This window comes from Mustela lutreola, chromosome X, assembly GCF_030435805.1.
Source record: "Mustela lutreola isolate mMusLut2 chromosome X, mMusLut2.pri, whole genome shotgun sequence".
NCBI classification, from domain to species: domain Eukaryota; kingdom Metazoa; phylum Chordata; class Mammalia; order Carnivora; family Mustelidae; genus Mustela; species Mustela lutreola.
In genome coordinates this window covers 79,496,467-79,504,352 of record NC_081308.1, presented here as the reverse complement: position 1 = coordinate 79,504,352, position 7,886 = coordinate 79,496,467, and positions in this window count along the sequence as shown.

The following is a 7,886-nucleotide window of genomic DNA, read 5'->3' as shown; positions in this document are numbered from 1 at the left end:
TGATGACTGTTTCAATCTCCTTACTGGTTATGGGTCTGATCAGGTTTTCCATTTGTTCCTTGTTCAGTATTGCTAGTTTATATGTCTCTAGGAATGTTGTGATCTCTCCCCTTTCATTCATGATTTTATTAATTTAGGTCCTTTCTCTTTTCTTTTTGATAAATCTGGCCGTGGGTTTATTAATCTTATTAATTATTTCAGAGAACCAACTCCTAATTTCATTAATTTGTTCTACTATTCTTTTGGTTTCTCTTTCATTGATTTCTGCTCTGATCTTTATTATTTCTCTTCTCCTTCAGGGTTTAGGCTTTATTTGCTGTTATTTCCTCAGCTCCTTTAGGTGTAGGTTTAAGTTGTGTACTTGAGACCTTTCTTGTTTCTTGAGAAAGGCTTGTATTGCTATATACTTTCCTCTCAGGACTGCCTTTGCTGTGTCCAAATATTTTGAACAGTTATGTTTTCATTTTCATCTGTTTTCAATAAATTTTTAATTCTTCTTTAATTTCCTGGTTGACCCACTCATTCTTTAGTAGGATGCTCTTAACCTCCATGTATTTGAGTTCTTTCTAGTTTTCCTCTTGTGATTCAGTTCTAGTTTCAGAACATTATGGTCTGAAAATATGCAGGGAGTGATCCCAATCTTTTGGTACTGGTTGGAGACCTGATTTGTGACCCAGGAGCTGATCTATTCTGGAGAATGTTCCATGTGTACTAGAGAAGAATGTGTATTCTATTACTTTGGGATGGAATGTTCTGAATATATCTGTGATGTCCATCTGGCCCAGTGTGTCTTTTACAGCCTTTACTTCCTAGTTGATCTTTTGCTTAAATGATCTACGCATTTCAGTGAGGAGGGTGTTAAAGTCCCCTACTATTATTGTATTATTGTTGATGTGTTTTTTTGATTTAGTTATTAATTAGTTTATATAATTGGTTGCTCCCAAGTTAGGGGCATAGATATTTAAAATTATTAGATCTTCTTGTTGGACAGACCCTTTAAGTATGATATAGTGCCCTTCCTCATCTCTTATGATAATCTTTAGCTCAAAATTTAATTTGTCTGATATAAAGATTACCACCCCAGCTTTCTTTTGAGGTCTATTAACATAGTAAATTGCTTTCCACCCCCTCTAAATCTGGAGGTGACTTTGGGTTTAAAATGAGTTTCTTGTAGACAGCATATCAATGGTCCTTTTTTTTTTTTTTTTTTTTTAATCCATACTGATGCCCTGTGTCTTTTGATTGGGGCATTTATCCCATTTATATTCAGGGTAACTATTGTAAGATATGAATTTAATGCCATTGTATTGCCTGTAAGGTGACTGTTACTGTATATTGTCTCTGTTCCTTTCTGGTATATTACATTTAGGTTCTCTCTTGCTTAGAGGAACCCTTTCAATATTTTCTGTGGGGCTGGTTTGGTGTTTGAAGATTCTTTTAGTTTTTATTTTTCCTGGAAGCTTTTATCTCTCCTTCTATTTTCAATGACAACCTAGCTGGATATAGTATTATTTGCTGCATATTTTTCTTGTTTAGTGCTCTAAATATATGATGCTAGTCCTTTCTGGCTTATGAGGTCCCTGTAGATATGTCTGCTGCCAATGTAATATTTCTACAATTGTAGGTTACAGACCTCTTGTCCTGAGCTGCTTTCAGGATTTTAATTTGCCTCTGAGAATAGTACATTTCACTATTAGATGACTGGGTGTGGACCTGTTTTTGTTGATTTTTAGGGGTATTCTCTCTGCCTTCTGGATTTTGATTCTTGTTCCCTTTGCCATATTAGGGAAATTCTGTACTATAATTTGCTCCAATATACCTCTGCCTCCTCTCTCTTTCTTCTTCTGGGATCCCAATTATTGCAATATTGTTTCATCTTATGGTATCACTTATCTTTTCGGATTCTCCCCTCATGGTCTAGCCTTGTTTGTCTCTCTTTTCTCAGCTTCTTTTTTCTCTGTCATTTGGTCTTCTATATCACTAATTCTCTCTTTTGCTTCATTTATGATAGCAGTAATAGCCTCCATTTTTTATTGCACCCCATAATAGCTTTTGTAAAATTTCAACTTGGTTAGATTTTAGTTATTTTATGTCTCCAGAAAGGGATTTTATTTGTCCAGAAAGGGGTTCTTTAATATCTCCCATGCTTTTTTGGATCCCAGCTAGCACCTTGATAGTCATCATTCTGAAATCTAGTTCTGACATATTACTAATTTCCATATTGATTAGGTCCTAGCTGTCAATACTAGGTCTTGTTCATTTTTTTTGTGGTGAGTTTTTCTGCCCTGTCATTCTATCCAGATAAGAATAGATGAATGAGAGAACAAAATACTAACAGGGTGGCAAAGGAAAAATACACACTAACCAAATCAGAAGGGGCCCAAAACCTGGGGAGGAAGAAAGGGGGAAAAATAAAAAAATAAAAAATATAAAAATATAGATATTAGACTAGTGAATAGAACAGAACTACTACTTGATTTTTGGATATATTCTGGTCTCTTAGAAGAAACTATCTCACAAAATTTTAATTAAAGAAAGAAAAAAATATATATGTAAATATGATGAAGGGATGGAATATAACTGTAAAGGTGAAAATTTTAAAAAGATTCTAAAAAAGGAATTGATAAGAATAGTTATTTGGAAAAAGAAAAGAAAAAAGAAGAGAAGATAATGTGATAAGGCTGGAGACCAGAGAAAAACAATGTGATAGATTTAGGGTATATTTTGATCTATTAGAAAAAATTGTATCTCAAGATTTTAAGGAAAAAAACCTATATGTACACAAAAAATGAGATTAAATACAATGAGAAAATAAAATATGATGATAACAATGAATATTTTAAAAGATTTTTTAAATGTAGTGATAAGATAATATAGTTAAAAATATTAAAATAGGAAAGACAAAAGTTTTTAAAAGTAGAATAAGAAAAAAATTAAATAAAAAAAATAACTTTGAAAGACTAAAAACCATGGGAAAAAAGCCACAAACTATATGTGTTGCTTTCCCTTAGCTTTGGAGTTCCGCTATTCTCATTGTTTGGTGAACTTGATCTTGGCTGGATGGTCTTCTTGATCTTCTGGGGGGAGGGGCGTCTTGCAGTGATTCTCAAATATCTTTTTCTGAGGTGGAATTTCACTGCCCTTGCCAGGCGACAGCCCAAGTAATCTGCTCCAGTTCACTTTCGGTAGCTTTTGTTCCCTGAACACTTCGGTATAGTTTTGGAGGTTGAGAATGAGAATGGTGGTCTCCAAATCTCTGGCTTGTAGAAGCTGAGAGCACAAGAACCCTCTCCTCAGTGTGCCCTCAGAGAAAAACAGTCAATCCTTCCAGTCTCCCTGGTCTCTGGCCCCATTCCGAGCACACCCAGCCTGTGACCCTGCATTCTATCTCTGGTGCACTGCCCCATTTGGAGTCTCCAAACCCTGCAGATAACTGCCACACATTCCCGTGCTGCTCCTCCCAGAGGAGGAAGATGGTGGTGTCTCCAGATTTGCCACTTGTGGATCCCTGTTCAAATAACAGTGGCCCAAATGTGCCTCAGATCATGGTTTAAGGTAACCCTGAGCTGAGAGCGCACACTCTGGCTCTGTCTCTCTAGCCAGCTTTCCTGCTCCAATACCTGGGAGCTCTGTCACACTTAGACAGCCCTGGTCTTTCTGTGTGACCTTGAAGGTCCAGAGACCATACTGTCTCAGCGAGAGCTGCTTAGCCTCTGGAGTGATGTCCATCAGGGGAACAGACTTCTAAAAGTTCCAATTTTGTACTCTGCTGCTCTTTCATGTGCCAGGAGCAGGCCCTCCCCCCTGCAGTCTATCTTCCCATTGCTTTGAATTCACATCTCTGCACATCGTACCTTCTAGAAAGTGGTTCCTAGAATTGCTGCTCTTCTTCTCTTTTATCTCCTGTTGAGTTTGTAGGTGTTCAGAATGGTTTGATAACTATCTAGCTGAACTCCTGGGACCTGACAATACTTTAGTCTCCTACTCCTCTGCCATTTTGCTTCCCTGCTCTTTGTGTAATTTTAAATTTCTTTCATAAGTATTTTATAGTCTTACAGAGTATACATATTTTACCTCTTTGTTTAGGTTTATTCCTAGGTATCTTATATTTTTGTAATTGAAAATGGGATTGATTCCTTGATTTCTCTTTCTGCTGCTTCATTATTGGTATATTGAAGTGCAATCAATTTCTATACATTGATTTTGTATCCTGTGACTTCACTGGATTTGTATATTAGTTCTAATAAATTTTTGGTGGATTCTTTTAGGTTTTCTATATAGAGTGTTGTGTCATTTACAAATAGTGAAAGTTTGAGTTTCTCATTGCCAATTTGGATGCCTTTCCTTTCTTTATGCTGTCTGTTGTGGTAGGCTTCCAGCACTGTGTTAAATAACAGTGGTGAGAGTGGACATCCCTGTCTTGATCCTGACTATATAGGAAAACCTCTCAGTTTTTTCCCATTGGAGATGATGTTATCTGTGGTTTTTTTGTGTATAGTCTTTTTTATGTTGAGGTTTATTCCCTCTATCTCTACTTTGTTGAGAGTTTTTATCATGAATGGATGTTGTAATTCAATTGCTTTTTCTGCATCTATTGAGAGGATCACATGGTTCTTACCCTTTCTTTTATTAATGTGGTGTATCATTTTGATTGATCTGTGATTATTGAACCATTCTTGCAACCCAGGAATAAATCCCATTTGATCATGATGAGTGATTCTTTTAATGTATTGTTGGATTTGATTTGCTAGTATTTTAATGTTAATATTTGCATCCACCTTCATCAGGGATATGGGCCTGTAGTGGAGTCTGTATATGGTTTTGGTGTCAGGGTAATGCTGGCCTCATGGAATGAATTTGGGAGGTTTCCAAATAACAGGACCATTTCAAATTTTTTGAATATTTTAAGAAGAATAGGTATTAACTTCATAAACATTTACTTTCTACCTTCCTTGATGTGGCCTCTTCTCTCTCTCTAGTTGTGGAGTTTATTCTGTCAGTCCCTAGGTCATTTTCTTGGGTATTCAGAATGATATGATAGTTACCAACTGTGTTCAAAGGACAAGATGAGCCTAAGGTTTGCCTTCTGCACCATCATCTCAGGTTCCTCCTTTCTTGATGGGGCCTAGGATTTTTTTTTTTCCTTTTTATGGCTGAAAAATATTATGTTGTATAAACATCCAACTTTTTTTTCCCATTCATCCATTGATAGATGTTTAGATTGTTTCTATGTCTTGGCTATTGTAAATAACACTGCAATTAACATGAAATGTAGATATATTTTTGAATTAGTGGATTATTCTCTTTATTGTATTGATAGTAATCACCTTTGTTATGTGGGAAAAACATGACCTAAAGAATGCATCATTATTAGTGAACATGTGTAATGTCTGGTGCCATATTGTATATAAGTAGATTTGATTTAAATCCCAGCTTTATCATATACTAGTTATCACTTATTTGTCTCTGAATCTGTGTCTTCATCTAAAAAAAATGGGGATGATAACACCAATCTTAGAATGTTTCTATAGAAAAGACATAAGATAATGCATAAAAACCACTTATTTGGACTATAAAACAAGTACAAGTTTTAATGTGTTATTTCTCACTCAGGCTAGTTCAAAATGTATTTTGGAGGGCTATTCCACCAGATATTAACTGAGGGAAAGTTATTTAAGTATTCTGTGACTCAGGTATTTATTTATAAAATGTAAGGATTGAATAAGAAAATAGATATAATGTCCTTAGAATAGTGCCTTGCATATAGTAAATACTCAACAAATGTTAGCTATTGATATTAGTGTTACAGAAGTTAAGGTTGAAATTCACACATTTGGTTTGCCTTATTTTTCATATACAATGTTTGTAATTTCACATAAATATCAAAATTTCTTGTATCTATATCAATGTTTTTGTAGACTTTGTCACAGCCATGAATGAGTACAGATATTGAACAATGCCTCTTCTACATGCATAGGTTTTTGCTTTTTAGAAGAAATAGCAAATATAATTTTTTTTGCCTTTCTCTTTGTACTTCAATCTGAAATCTTATAAGCTTTCATTTAATATTGACTTCTATTTACTCATCTTTGTTAGGCTATACACTTAAGAAATGACTGAAGGAAATAGGAGAATAGAAGTGAAGGAAAGCCAGAATTTTCAAGACTTGATATAATCCTAAGGAAGTCCCTGGGACTTTGTGAGTTCACTAGTATTACTTTTAAAATTAGCCAACTTCTTTAGCCATGCTGCTTAAGCAAAGAGCCATTTTGCTTTTTTCAGACTTTTTTCCCTACTTATATATATTTTTATATATATAAATATATATATTTATATGTATATGTAAATCATTATATATATACACACATATATATGTGTAAATCATGATGTTTTGATATTTTGTAAATATACATTGTCAAACGATTACTACAGTAAATATATCCATCTCCTCACATAGTTACCATTTTGTGTATGTGTTAGCATGTGTGGTGAGGGAAACTTAATTCTCTTTTAGCAAATTTCTCAGCTTTGCATTGAGGCTTCCATTATGATTGCGAAGTTTCATTATGATTGTTACTATCCTTATTACTATCAATTTTTTACTCTTCTGGATAATTCACAAAATGATATTTAGGGAAGACAAAAAAACCTTCCTCTCACTGATTTAAGAAGCTGCATTACCAAGTTAATGGTGCAGAGATCCTTTTTTATTTTTATAATAATATAAACTGAATTATCTATGTATTTAATTATGAAAACATCAGAATAGCATTTTCTCCTAAACTAATCTAGGTTACAAATTCATTTCTGATTCCTCTTCCTCACCTCCAAAGTCCTGTATATCTGTCCCATACCACTCTTATTAGAGTCTCTTTGACCATCCTTCTGTGTCTCCAGTGCACTGAGCTTCCTTACCCCTTAGGAACTTTGTAAATGCTGTTTTCTCTATATGCAGCACCATGTCCCTCTTTATTTGGCTAACATCTTCTACATTTTTTTTTCAACTTAAATGTCATTTTTTTAAGGGAAGCCTTCCTTGACTTTTCAGAATAAATTTTCCAGTTATCTGCTGTCCAAGATTGTTATTATTTTATTTTCCCTCATAGACATAAAGTAGTAACTATTTTGATGTTTGTGAGAATCATTGTTTAATGTATTTCTCCCTTATTAGACTAAATTTTAGGAAGGCAGAGACTCACTGTCTTGTTCATAGTTCTATCTCTGGTACCTACCACGGGGCCTGGTGCCATGTGGGTTTTCAATAAATATTTGTTGAAAAAAGGAATGAAGTCTTGGAAGAATTGCTATCTACTGCACTGTCCTTGGGTTGATACTCAGAACATCTGTTGCTTTCAAAAGCACTACTATAAATTACATTAAGGTTTTTGCCTTAAGTAGAGGTTTTCTGTCATTCTCTGTGCTCCTTTGGCAAGGTCTTAATACCACATTCATATGATGTGGGCATATGTAGGTGAGTAGAAAGTTTGAATAATATATTTAACTTATAACAGGACCAATTTTTAAGGTGTTTAAAATATTTAAGAACTTTAGGTTATTTATCCACCTTAAGTCTAACTTTCATTTAATGTAATTCACTTTCTCAATAAATTAATTAAATTTGTGAAAACAGAAAGTGGGAGACACCTGATTAAAACAAAACAAAACAAAGCAAAAACCCCTCAAACTTCATTACTGTGTTTTCTTCCAGCATGGCTCCACAATGCTTATTAAGCATTGAAAACTCCTGCCAGACCTAAGGCATGAGCAGGTAGTAGGAAAATTTAAGAAGTGGTAGGGTACCAGAAATAAAAGAATACATTCTGGAGTTAGATATGAGTTTAAACCACTGATCTTTCATTATTTGCTTTATGACTTGTAGAAAGTTA